General features: G+C 43.2%; 1 protein-coding gene across 4 annotated transcripts in view; it reads right to left on the bottom strand.

Moving 5' to 3' along the window:
- The window catches only part of RAD51B (RAD51 paralog B), a 412,254-nt gene that overhangs the window by 44,101 nt on the left and 353,835 nt on the right, over nt 1-14,318 (bottom strand). The gene's annotated exons all lie outside the window — the stretch shown is intronic.

Below are 14,318 nucleotides of genomic sequence, written 5' to 3'. Positions count from 1 at the left end.
TGCATAGCATAAGCAGCCATTGCAAGTCCCCTCTCGGATTCTCATCGTTGTACACAGTGTGCACTGAATTAAGCTATTTAAGCCAAAGAACTATAATGGAGAATATGGCCTTGCACAGCTTCAACTGTGCTGTAAACCTTACTTTCAGTGATTTTAGCTTTCATGGATTTTAATTGATTAAGCAAAAGCATTACAATGCACCTTCAAGTGGCCCTTAATAAATAGTTTTTACTTTAGAAAAAGGTTTCTTACTGAGTCTACCAGGAAATATTTGCATGTGAAATGAAGACATTTGAATGAAAACAGGTTTGTTTATTTTAGAAGGCACTGCAGCCACCCACTGCACGGCTGAGTTTCCAGCACACCAGAACTGGATGCCAAGGAGCTTCAGGAAGGGAAACAAGAAACAGAATGGGAAACCGAGCAGTTCAGCTTCTTTCACATTAATCGCCAAAAGTGGGCAGCACCACTGAAATAATATTGAATAAAATCTTCTAACTCAGAAACCTCACTGTTTATCTCCTACCCTACTGCCAATGTACAGAAATCCTGAAGCACCGCAGGAAACAACATTAACTCTATGCTTATCCTGAAAAATAGAAGTGCACTTCAAGAACAGAGTTAGAAGGTTTAGGACCAAAAAGAAGATGCCATATTTGTTTTGTAAATCTCCATGTACAAAAGCTACCTTTTTTTTTTCTTCTTATTTTTTTTTTTCCTAGAATGAAAAAAAACACCTTTTGTGCAGAATGAACACCAATGTAGCAGTTAAGGCAATCCCACAGAATTGTCTTGTATGGAAAGCTAGAACATCACCTTTCTGAGTAAAATTTCCCTAACGAGTATGAGGAGATGAGACCCCAGTTTAGCATCTCATCTAACAGAGAATGAGATGCGTGTTCCTGTGCTAAAATCCTTCCAGTGAAGTACTTCAACTCCAAATCAAGAAGGAACATCACCGTCTCCTGAGTCATCAGCATCACTTCCTGACTTTCTGTATGCATGTTCATAGGAAATCTTTCATCTAATTTTATTTCAAAGCCCAATCCCACTTGGCTAGCAAGCTCAGGCAAGATCCAGCCAACAACAGTATAGGCACAACAAGTTTCAACAAAAATACTTGTTGCAAGAACACTCTTTGATTCATTTGCCCTTCCTTGGCTGAACCTTGACTACACCCATCCTGATGCACACTCACAGAGTGCAGTTGCCATGTCAGGATCCAAGTTCAATTTCTGCACTCCGAAGTCACTCCTTCTGGCTTTGAAAACCATCCAGGTGGCTGCACAAGGGGCTACAGAAATTACAGGGAGATGGCAGAGCTGGTGCAAGGACCTGCCTGAGAAGCAAAGAAAGGGGAGATACCCACACTCTGCCAGCCCATCCCCATCCGATCTGCCCACAATGTGCTGTTGTAAAGAGTCTGCAGTGAAGCTGGGGATTTGGCACTGACACGGTGTGGAATAGTCATCAGATATTTAAAACAGAGCTGAGAGAACAAAGAAGGGCTTTGTAGTGCAAGGGCAGCACTGAAAACCCTGAGCCTCAGCCAGCCAGCTTGCATGGAGTGTTTGCTAATGTACACAGTGGAGTGCATTCCTCTCATTTGATTACATGACAGTTTTATATACCAGGTATATGCAGAAGGTTTTTCTTAACCCTTTCAGTCCTGTACCATTTATAAATCCTTAAAAGACACACACTTCTGCCATTTCATATGTATGTGCAACTTCAGTCATGGAACATGTGCTGTGGCCAACTGGGTTTGGATGTATATGTTAGAAGTAATCTTATCTATGTTGCTAAAACAACAGAAGCAATTAAACAGGATTTACAAAGCTAGTTCAGTCCTCACTCATGCCGTAGTCTTATGCATTTCTCTGGATTTAAGCAGTAATTATAAAAAGGTTTACTTCAAGGACCACCATAATCCACTCTCTGTATTGTAAAATGAAGGCTGCAGAGACTGCTCTTACAGCCCCCACTTGTTAGACAGGGGAGAAGGGAGCCAGGACCCCCTGTTGGTGAATGCCACTTTCTACATATACTGCATTATGTAGTTTCCACTGTTAAAGAAAAATAATGGTATGTACCCCTTCTTGGTGAAGCTCTTCAAGATCCATTGCTAAAAAGCGTTGTCTATAATGAGGCAGTGCTCGAAGCATTCAGGCAAAATCACCTCTCATTTGTATAGTGGGTGGTATACAGACCAGGACCAAAGCCTAAATTTGCAGGGTTTTGGATGTTTTCATGCCAAGTAGCTGAGAAAGGCAAAACAGCCTTACCTTCCTGTTCTGCTAATGCACAAAGTAAATTTCTTAGCCATAATTATAATAATACACAATTACATTTCAGAAGATCTGTTATGGTGTGTTTCATAGACTCAAAGCTGTAAAGCTATTAAGTTATAAAGTTAAAAGACTAACTCCTGTTAATTAAGTTAAAAGAATGAGAGACACTGAAAGAGATGATTGCGGTTAACATCTCCAGCACCTAAACTGTTGCCTGTATTTTTAATGTTGCTAACTCATAGACCAATATCTAATTAAGCCCACAGAACCTCTGCAGAGCATTTAACTAGGAATTATTTTCCCACTTAGCCACCCAGGGAAATAATCAGGGGATGAAAGCTAAAGCATCTTGCCCGACGTTTTGGTGTCGGAGGTAGGATTAGAATTTAGGAGTTCTGGGTTCCTGCTCTCACAGTGCAAGTATGAGTTCATACGCTCATATTCCAAAAGCAGAGTTTGCCTTGCAGGTGGAAAGGAAGTGTTTGGGGCTGGTGTCTGTAATCAGGTGAACAGACAGAAAGGAAGAAGGAAAGTGGAAGAAAGTGAAGGTTATTGCAACAGTGAACAAGCGTCCACATGGGCAAAGAGGGCTGGAGCATGATGAGTGAGGAGTGAGCTCGAATAAAGGCACTGGCCTAAGCCAGTCTCTCAGAGGTTCTTACCACAGTTGGACTGATTTCAGAATATGTCTCAAAATGGATGGGGGTATGTAAAGGACTTCGGAGAGCAGTGATGGGTGTAGTTAGGTGGTTTCGTACAGATGAGCAGGCAGACTCTTGACGGATATTTGTACATGCTTAAGTTTATAAAGAAGAAGGAGAATCATCTCCAAAACAAGAAATCAGATGATTAGATGCCACAAGCAGGTTAACCAAAAGATGCAGACAGAAAGAAGCAGATATCCCGTTCCCAAAGTAACTCCATTTTTACTAAAGAATGATAGAAAATTTGATATTTTCTCAGAACTAACTTACAAAAGGAAAGTACTTCTTGAAGTTTCCACCTAAACACTGATAGCTCTTTAAAGCTATTATTAGTTGTGAGATTGTTCTCTGGAAGGCAGAAGAGAATGCTACTTTTCTAATGGTAAAAAGGAACTGGAAGCATCACAGAGGTTCTTATAGGAAAGTCAGATGTTTCATTAAATGCATTGCAGATGATACATTCAGACAAGTATGTGTGTCCTGTTTCTGGAACTGTGTATTATTCTTAATTACTTTTTCTACTGCTAGATTGTGTAACTTGGAAATAATCTGACAGTTCGGAAAGAGAAATATTTTCTGTTATGGAAATTTGTCTTAAATCATGAGGATGGGGGCAGGAACTACACAGATTATAGGACTTCTCAGCAGCCTTTAGCTCTAATGATCACAAGATGCTGCCGTCTCAGTTTAACACTCTTTTGAATGTGAATATAAAAGACTTAAGACTTGTCTCACATTCCTTCTCCTCCAAAAGGGTCGTGATAGTCGAGACACTTCTGCAACCACAGAGGCCCACATGGCTCAGTTATCTTCCCCATACCATTAGACATGTATAAATGTGTGAGACACAGCACCCTTGGATGCCAGGAAAGCATTTATGATGCCTGACTCTATACTACCTTCACTTCAAAACTGATAGCACTATTTCCCAGCCAACTGAATTCCTCAGCTCAAATTAAAGGTGAAGAAAAACCCTGCTGCTTAGTCAAACACACAAAAAAGATAGAGGTAATGTTGGCAGAAGAGGTGAAATTTTAGACACACTAGCAATTATCACGCTGTATCGAAAGAACAGACTGCTGCCACACTGACACAGAACGTCAAGGTCTGTCTGCGTGCCTCCCTGATGTAGGATACACAAACAAATATGACAGCCAAAAAAAGCTGATCTAGCTGGTGACCCTTAAGGAACATGGTCCCATTTGAATGTCCAAGGTGATGGACATGTGAGTGTCCAACTCTTGAGGACTGGGACACAGTGTGATCTGCACCTTTATGGCCTCAAACTTTACTTTCAGTAATCGCTGCGTTTGGGAGGATTTGAAGAGGTTAGAGGGCATGTCCCATGCAGTGTCTTGCTTACCAAATAACAAAAACAACTCACCCGGCACAGCTGACTGTACAGATTACCTGGTTTAGTTCAGGGCCTTCAGATCTTTTCAAGGAGATTAATGTAAGAAATTTGACAAGTGAAAGGGATGGATTTTCAGAATTGCCTTAGGAAAAGGTCTACCAGTGGCCATAAATCTCAGTGTCTTCAGGAAATTCCGTTGCTCTCCTGTACAGTGCTTTTAACACAAGAATTAACATGGAAAACATGGAGCTGTACACACTATTATTCCAAAGGAATAAGCAGAAATCTGAATGAGAAAACAAGCTGATTATTAAAAGTGTGCTTCATATTGAGGTGATAAAGGCCAGAAAAATAGACAAAACTGAGAAAAATGGTCCTCCTTAAGGTAACATTACTTTATCAAGTTACATATATTGCGAATAGCTGAAATTAACATATATAGCAGTTTTCCTTTAGCCTGGCTTCCCATCACATGTGGCTTACACAACACCTAATCCTGCCAAAACATCCCTGGTTGTACACCAATTAAGCAATGAATATACAGCACTGGGAATGGCATTGGTTAAACTCTGCATGGGAACCAGTAGAGGGAACACATAACACTGTGGCTTTCTGAGTCCTACAAAATAATGGAAATGGCATCTTTTTTCCCCCTCTCAGTGGAGTAATGGAACAGTAGATAAACTGTGCAAAACCACAGCTAAATATTTAGAACCCACAAGGAAAATGTCCTTTGAACAAATCTAGTTATTTCGCTTACAGGCTGGGAAGGAAGAGAGAGACAGAGGGTTTGTTATTGTTATTTCTATTTTTAAATACATACGAGATGCTCAGATACTACATGGATAGGGGCTACATGAGCACCAAAAGAGGAGTAGGAATTTTTTCCATGAAATTGTCATACCTTTATAGAGGTCAACAGGGCTTCAACCTTCAGCATCACCTTTTCCAATCAAGACATTTGGAAATATCTCAAAACTATCTCAAAAGCTAATGGAAATACTGCTATATGAAACATGGCCTTCAGGCCTTCTGGAGATATGACAAGTATCTGGAATTTCCATGGATTTCCTCTAAAGTGTCTATGTTCACAAGCTGCTCCTCGCCCACAGTCACACAGTTACCTTTTTTATTTAAAGAATGCTCAGAGAAATTTCTCTGATATTCAAATATAACATATAGATCAACAAGGAAAGATACTTAACAGTTTGTGTATGGTTTTGAATTCATTTTTATATTATTTAATACTCTGTATCTCAGTTTCCCCACCTGTAAAAGACTATATTTTAAAATCACATATACTTACCTACAAGGACTACTGTGAGGCTAATGAACATTTTTAAAATAGGTAAAGACTAAAGAAAAGCATGGGAAATTTGCAATTTAAAGCACAAATGAAAATAAAAGGGGATGGGAAACATGGAGGAAAGGAATCTAAAGTTATCTCCAAATATCAGGACAGAGACTAACAATATAGCATAGACACAAATCTTGGGTTCCCAAACTTCTTGTCCTTGTCAACCATTGAGCATAGACTAGGTTTTGCAGTTGAAAACCCACAAAAATTAGTTAATTAATTACATTTCCCAGTCCAGCAACAAGATTTAATCGATACATTCTCCACAACAACTTGCACTGCTGGCTACCTGCAGCCACACCTCACAGTTTATGCCTCAGTGATGAGGCAAGGCACCTGGAATTTAAAGTCTTCATCAGTTTTGGATCCAACCTACTGTCCAAAAGATGTGTTAAATTTCTGCAACAGATGAAGAACAGGAATCCAAAACATGAAGCACATTTTTAAGGTACGTGCTGTGGCATCTGAATTCAGCTTTGCACAGAAATCAAGTCTGAGAAAGTCCTACCGCTTTGCATTTCAGGCTCTTTCACTGAAGGATCTTTTTACTCACATTAGCCAACTGAGCTTAAACAACATTTGGGTTTATATCATGGATCCTGTTTCATGCCCAAATACGTTCACTGGGACAGAATGTACAGCAAGTTAAGTGATTTTCAGGTTTATATAAAATGCTGAAGAACAAAGCTGGGACGGGGATTCGGGAGTCCCACCTCCCACCCTGGCACCGCTGCCAGCCATCATCCAGTGCAGCGGTGCTAGCTTAGCTTGTCTGGCCCAGTAATAATGAAAGGAAGAAAGGATTTTTCACTAGGAATTTGGAGTATTTTCTCATTATAACCAACCAGCATGACCAGAAAAATAGCTCTGATGCAATCTGCGGGCCTACTTTCTCACTCCCTGGCTGGCATGGCCTGAAAACGGCGTGGGGGCCACAAGCCCTGCTTCTCTGGGAGAGGGGAGGGAGCCTTTGCAAAAACAAATCATGTCCACGGAGTCTGGTGTCCTGCCTTCAGCACTGCCCAGTGCTTCAAGGTTCACAGAAAAGCAAACAAACACAAAATGACCCCTGCCTACAGTGCAGGAGCCTGGGGAGTGGATCATCCCTTTAGCCACAGCCAGCTTTTCCAGCCAAGGAGGACAGGGCAGGGGTAAACTCTAGCAAGAACCCTGCCTCCCATCTTGCTCCTCAGTTTCGAAGTAGAAAATAGGGCAGGACAGACACCATTTGGTATCTTGGAGGTAGAGAAGTGTGCTGTGGGAGGATGATGGCTGCCTGGGGGAGGTTAGCAGGCGGAGGCTAAACGTGCTTCTCGGCAGTTCAGCTCTGTGCGAGGTATTGATTACTGCCCTCAACAAAAGCCAGTCACCAGAGGGGGATTTTCTGCTTTCCTCTCACGGTCACCCTCGACACTAAAGCTGCAGCCGAGGGGCCATCTCCTGAAGCAGGCACAGCAGGAATAATCCTGCAAGGTCGAGAGGGAAGGGCAGAGGCCGAAGGGCAGGGAAGGTCAGCACCAGGCATGCACAACTTGGAGCCGCCGGAGCCAGCGAAAGGTCTGCTTCTGGGTCCCTCAAGCCCTCCTGCTGGAAACTTAAGCTGCACTTTGGGAGACCGAGGGAACAGGCCTGTGGTAACCTGGAGTAACAGCCAGCTGACGGCTCTGTGCCGGGACCAGCGAGCGGGGGGAGGAGAGGGCCCCGTGCTCTGTACCCACAGATGTGGCCATGCTGTGTGCAGTTTGCGACAGCAGTGCACGTTTGTGGCTTCTTGTGCAACGAGAAGTTGCACTGAGATAACGAGTGAGGATATTCCAGCTGAAGTAGTACAAGGGAAGTGAAAACACTGTCAAGGTTTTGCCCGCTGCAAGGCATGTGCGCGCCCTTTCCAATGCAGATACAAAACAGTGCAAAGCTGCAATGCAAAATTTTGCCAGGCCCTCAGAAGCCCCCAGCTGTGTCCTCAGATCTGCTGTCGATTTACTCAGCTTAATTCCTTTCATACCTAAGCAGAAGTCAGAGCAGATCTGCCAAAGTTAATGGAGTCGCACACCTCAGCAATGGCCACAAGAGACAACCAGACCCAGCGTGTGACTCTGGGTCTCAGTAATGTGTGCCTACAGTGGGGACAAAGACAGCCACGTGTGTTTGCAAGGGCTGCTGGTATGCTCCTGCCTCTGCTTTCTGCCTTGCTGTGGGTCTGAGAAGGTGCTAAGGGAATGAAGGGCAGAGGGATCATAACGTCCCATACACATACCAGGGCCTCAAACAGTAATCGCCGATGTATTCATTCATCTCCTGTCTCATGCAAGGTAGTGTCCCTGCTCTGCCACTGATTTTCTCGTTCCTTTTCAGTTCAACACAAATAACACTGGAACTGAATTTTTCCAGCTGTGAATAAGTTTGCACAGGCCAAACACATAGCAGATTCAGCCTCCATTTCCCCTGCCATCTACTCCTTCCACCTGGCTGCTTGTTTGGCCTTGACATACACCCTGCTGTACAGTCAGTTTTCCACAACTGCCTGAGACTTCGGTCACGGTGAGACCTCATGGCCCTCCTTACAGTTCCGACACAATCCAGCCATTGCTCATAATTGAGCACAAGACAGAGAAGGGACCTAGCATTTCATCTAAAATTACTTTGATCTTCCCAGTAGGAGAGGCCAGGCAGAAGGGAACATGGGTTTGTGTTACCAGATCATGCCAATACTCTGTTTCCAGCAAAAGTCTACTCATTCAGAAGAAAGCTAAAAAGTTAGTGTACCTAGCCAGTTGTAAAATGGGAGTAGACAGAAAGATTCCTCTTCTTTTTCCTTCCTTGACAGGGCAGCCAAAGATACACTATTAACACTGAGAACTTTTCTGCTGTAAATTTGAGCCTCTTCTTTTTCCCCCATCTGATATCACTTATCTCACCATGGCTTCTGGCTAGTAGTGGGGAAACAAGAATTTAATTTAGATATGATGTTTGGATTTGTAACCAAACTTTCTTAGAAAACAGGGATGTTTGGTTTTGTGTGTGTTTTGATTTAACCCATTATTGTGCTGCATGTATGCAATTAAAAATCTGAATATACATCTGACTCTCCCAAAAGTTAGAGGTCTGTATCTGTTGTTTTGTCTTTAGCAGAAGGAGAAACAAAAAGCAAACAAAAATAAGGAGAGGAGAATAAAAAAGGAAATTTACAAAACACCTTTCTGAGGGCAGCTGCTAAATCTCACAACAACATGCTATCTGCAGTTTTGAAATACCATCTCTCAACCTAAAATACTACACCTCCTGGTTATGAAAGTGCTAATTTCCAAGATGAGAAGCTGGGACACAACCTCATTCCAATGCAACCAACCTCACTGTGATTTTTCCTCATCATTTTTATCATCCAAAGAGAGAGACCTTGCCCTTCTCCCTGAAATTTACCCCAGATGAGGCGGCACAAAGAAGCAACCTGGCTGCAGAGAAGCTGCAGAGGCTGAAAGAAACTGGCTGCTCAGAAACTGAACAGGCCAGGCTGAAAGAGGAAAACACTCAGTAATACCTCTTCCTCCAAATGTACACATTGCGCTGCTTATTTTGGGCATGAGTGACTTAGGATCTAAAGATATTTGCTGGCATGTTTTTAATCACCATGCTTTTTAATTACTGCATTTTGTTGAAATGAGGTCACAGTGTTTTACCTTTTCCTCCCATGCTGGGACTATTTGCTATGTTAATTTGTGTAGCTTAGAAAAATATACGCACATCCTCTGAGCTGGGGCTGGCACCATAAAGCAAGGTCGATTTTGGCTCTATCCACTTGGCAGCTGGTGAAGGCAAAAGCTTTTGGGTGCGAGCTGTAAAGGCGCATGGTGTGCTGTCCTTCGTGTTGAAAGGAAGCTCTGCAGGCACCTCTCCTTGGACACAGGGGATGTGGGGCAACTTTGGCCTGAAATAAAATATGCCCACCAAAACCCACCCCTCAGTTGTTCTCACTGCCATCCCCCTCCAGAGGGTAAGAGGGATGCTGGCCCCTTCTCTCCTGTGCAATTTCAGGGAAAGGGTATGGCTCTGGCCCTCTGCTCCATGTCAGCACCATGAGCTAAGCCTGCCACCCTTGTCATTTCTGTCATTCTAGCCCCTGCTTCGGAGTAGCTCTGGATGTGTGCTCAAAGCTGCCCTTCTTGACCTCCTCTTTCTCTACAGTTCTCCTCCTCATCCTCTGCACAAATAACTCCACTATGTCAACAGCAGTTCAAGTAAAAGAAAGAATTTCAAGAGAGGGAGGACACTGCTGATATGCACCCAGCCCAAGATGTATCTGCCAAGCTCTAGAGCCTTGAGCCAGCTGGCCTGGGCAGGGTCGAGAGGGAAGGAGTCCTATGCCAACACACTGTCCAAATTTGATTTCAGAGAAAAAAGGCTTTAATGTGACAACACAGGGCACCACCTTCCATTTCCACACAGCCAGCGCCTCTGGCCAGCTTTGATCAGCGCCCTGGCAGGAATGCGCAAGGTTCAGTGTATGCTTAGCCTTCAGTTATGCAGCCTCTCCTGCCAGTCCCAGAAGAAAAGAAAAAAGCAGACACATCCATTTGCACTGTTCTGCTGCTCTCCACAGTCTGAACTTCATCTATGGCCTCCCCAAAACATGGGCTGCTCTCTTTTCCCTGACCTTGGCTGTGAACTCCAGTGTCGTTTTTACCTCTGTTGGAGCTTCCTGAGGCTGGACTCTTGCCCTCTGAGCCTGCGACTGGCTGTGGATGCACCTAACAGTGCTGAGTGAGGGGCTCTGGTTACGTGCTGGAGACCCAGCAGGACCAGAATTGAGCAGGACTGCTGCAGTAAGAACTTTTCTTCAGACCCTTAACTTCTCTGCCTCCATGAAATCAGCATGGTGAAGGCATCTGGCAAAGAAAGTGGGACTTTGGTAAAATAACTTCCTCGCCAAGCATTAATGAGACACAGCCCCTTTGGAAGGCTCACCCTGGGGTGCATGGTCATACCCCAACACACAGGGTGTTCCACAGCTCTGTGCCCATCCCCTGGCTCCTTTCTTTTTTGGGAATTAGAGCCTGGAGAGGTCAGAAGCTCCAATCACACCAAATGAAGCTGTGGCAGGGAGTCCTAAATTATTAATGTTTCTAAATACTAAGTGCACTCAGGAACCAATTCAGCCTGCAGCACACAGGCTGTGCATCAACAGGGTCCCAAAGGGGCTTCAGAAAAAAAAAAATCCCACTAAGGAGTCTAAGGTAGTAATGCTGTTTGCACTAACACATTTGTCTCTCCCATTGACGGAGGATACACACAGTCATGAATCCCTTCACTTGTAAGTGCATCCACTCTTCTCTTGCTGTTTTAGGCACTTCCCACGCCTGGGAGATACACAGCTGTCCTAACCATTTTATGCACAACCAAGAGGATAGTCTTCCAACCTAGGATAAGACTGGCACCTTTCAATTATATGGCGAGAGCATCAGACCTCCACATCTACAATCTGACTTGAGCAGAGACTCTGATTCTGTCACTGGAAAGACTGCAATTCATTAACATAGCTCTGCTGGGCACAGTTTGATATTTATCGTTAACCACATCCCTTTAAAACTAACCTTACTGACAGCTTATTTCTGTAAGCTTCCATTTTGCTCTTCATTTAGTTTTGTCCCCCTGTGACTGTGGTGGCTCATACCTTTGGCTCCTCTGGCTACGGACCACTGGCACAACTGGCCTGCAGATAACAACTCTGACTGTGCTAAAAGTTTGTTGTTTGCATGCAGTTTCAATTTGCTTTCAAGAGGAGCTGATGCTGATTTTTGCTTCTGATTCAGCATTTGGCAGAAGCATGTAATTTTGCATGTTGTAGGAAACAGGAAGAAAGTTTTAACTTCAACTACTTAGGCTGTATATGCACAAACAACACACACAAAGTGCACGCTACTCCTGTTTATCTCCTCCACACCTCATTTCTTCTGTTCTCTTTCTCTTTACTCTTCTGGGAATGCATCTGTCTCACTTATGCTCATCTCTCTCCCACACCCATAGGCATGCACTGATTTGTTATTGCTAGGTCACTTGTGATTACAGGTCTGGATACACTAGTTTATTGCAGGGTTGTCCCTGGCTTGATAGGCTGTTTGCTGTTTTGTTATTACAGTGCTAAACCTCATTCTCCCATTCTTCCAGTTCGCTATCTTTCGCACAAACACACAAACCACCACAGCATATTTATTTTGAAATGGCAAACACAAAAACTGACTTGGAGTTTGCAAACAATTTGAAAGGGAATGTGGGAAAAGGGGTTACGGGCCCTGGAAATGCCAGCCTCCCTGCCCCGCGTGACTTCTTGGAGTGGTTGCCATTTTTTCTGTGGGACTGGGATATAAAGCTCCAAGTGCCGCAAGAGCTGCATGGCCATTTGCTTTGTTTGGCTGCAGAAGCCCAAGCACAGCATATTCATCTGGGAAGCTGTTAGCTGGGGCAGGGGAAAACCACTGGTCCCTTTTGGCTGTACAAACAGTGGCAAAAGCTGTTATAAGTTAGATTTGGTCCCCTAGAGCAACGGGCACGAAGAACTGAAAATCTCTCAAAATTATTAATGATGTATTTACACTTGTCAAATATAACAGCAAAACAAAACAACAAAAACCAAAAACCAATCAAAAACAACAAATCAAACAAAACAAAATGAAACAAAACAAAACAAAAAGAAACGTGTTTTGGGCCCCTTCCAAAAAAAGGGGGGATTTCAAAACCAAGCCTACACCTATCCTCCCAGCAGGCAAAATTTCCGGTCTATTTTGAAAAGTCCTGTGTATACCCTCACTGCATTCCTCCTCCTCCCCCTCCCACCAAAAAAAAAGTTAAGGCAAATTTCTGGGCATGGTTTAAAAGCCACAAAACTTCCTCCATGTGTGTATACTCCAGCTCTACTGCAGATATTTGGAGTTACATAAAACTGGGCAGTTAGTGATTCTGGCAGCTGAAAAATTACAAAGTTCAGGGGCTGAGGAGGGCGTGGGCCAAGCTGAAGTTTTCCAGAGCACCGTACCAGATGGAGCAGAGGAAAAATGCTTCTCTCTCGAGGCTCAGAAAGGTGGAGTTAGAAGCTCGGAACTCAAACAAATTGCAGGGAATGTTCTCTGTTCCCTGTTCCCTATGAGCACTGTTTGGCAATGATGGTTATCAGGGATGGTTTGGACCTTAAAAAGCAATGCATGTGCCTTTCTGTATGTGGCAATGCAATGCTTTTACAGTGACACCACGGAGACTGACACGCTCCGGTTATCCATCATTACCAGAGCCACGCAGACCTTCTCCCTTACGAGCCAGCAGCGTGCTTCCATTTCCATCTGGCCGGTTGATGCGTAAGGATGAGATCAAAGCTCATCATGTAATGAACTACACTAGCTACCAATCATGCTCCAAGTCAGCACATTTACACTAAAAGATGGTTTTGTGTTAAAACATCTGTTTACAGATATGATGCTAAACATAACGGCTACATTTAAAATTATGGCTGAAGGCAGCTAACTCCTATGATCCAGACTTAAAACTTTTCAGGTAGGAACAGCCACCCTTTTTAACTTCCCTGAGTGCCCACCAGTATGTTAGTTAAGACATGGTGTAAGATGCTGGAATTTATCAGTGTAAGTAGTCTCAGCTAGGTTTTACTGGGTTTTAAAACATCTTGGCTAGTCAGGCCTTATTTTCTAGGTCTGGACAGGGTTTTTAAATGTGCTTTCAAATGTGACTAGCTGTGATCACACTAAGGACAAAATAGCATTTCAGCATGTGCTAGTTAACAAATAGTAGAATATTGTTTTAAGTTTTAAGCCATACAGTACAAGAGAGACACTGGCAAAGCGAAGCAAAGTCCAGTGGAAGGACCCTAAAATGGTCCTAAAACAATTTGAGTTCAGCCTGGAGAAGGCTAAGGCAGGAGACTTCAGATAAGATGACAGAATGCGATTAGATTTCATTTTTTTAAAAAATGCTGTTACAGAAACCAAATTTAGATAATTTGTCCACTAGGAACTGGAATAACTCACTCTATGTGAGCAAAAAATGATTTTTAATTATCATCACAGGCTAAAATAGAAACTGGAACAAACTACCTAGAGAGGAGACACTGTATATATCACAATAGCAACTACTAAAAGTAACTGAATCACTTAGTCTGACAGATGGAGATCTGGTTTAAAGACTGAATTTTCTGCATGGTGTCATCAGTCCTCAGGAAAAGAGGCATGGCAAGGTCCAGTCTCCTTACCTATTTATTTTGAAAACACAAAAGACTTAAACTTCTCTGAGCACAGAATCAGTCATCTAACTAAATAAAGCAACTACTTATGTGCTATGTGGTCTTGGTCAAGTCACTCAAAAGCTTACCACTTGAGATTATGGCTCTGCAGCAGTCTAAATTAAACTAACTGTCGGCTTATGTGGTCCAGCTCTGGCTGTGCATTCCCATTCCTCCCTTACACCCAAAACATTGCTCATTAGACCATTCACTGATTTAGGGGAGCATAAAACTCACCTAACAGAAAGCGAGTAACATATCCTTTGCTGGGATCACAAGAACAGCTAAACCTATAGGGAAGAAGTAACATTCAGCCTCATTTCATTTTAGATAG

The sequence above is a fragment of the Oxyura jamaicensis genome, chromosome 5 (genome assembly GCF_011077185.1).
Source record: "Oxyura jamaicensis isolate SHBP4307 breed ruddy duck chromosome 5, BPBGC_Ojam_1.0, whole genome shotgun sequence".
Classification (NCBI taxonomy): domain Eukaryota; kingdom Metazoa; phylum Chordata; class Aves; order Anseriformes; family Anatidae; genus Oxyura; species Oxyura jamaicensis.
The sequence above is the reverse complement of the archived record's forward strand: the minus strand, read 5'-3'. Positions and strand labels throughout refer to the sequence as shown.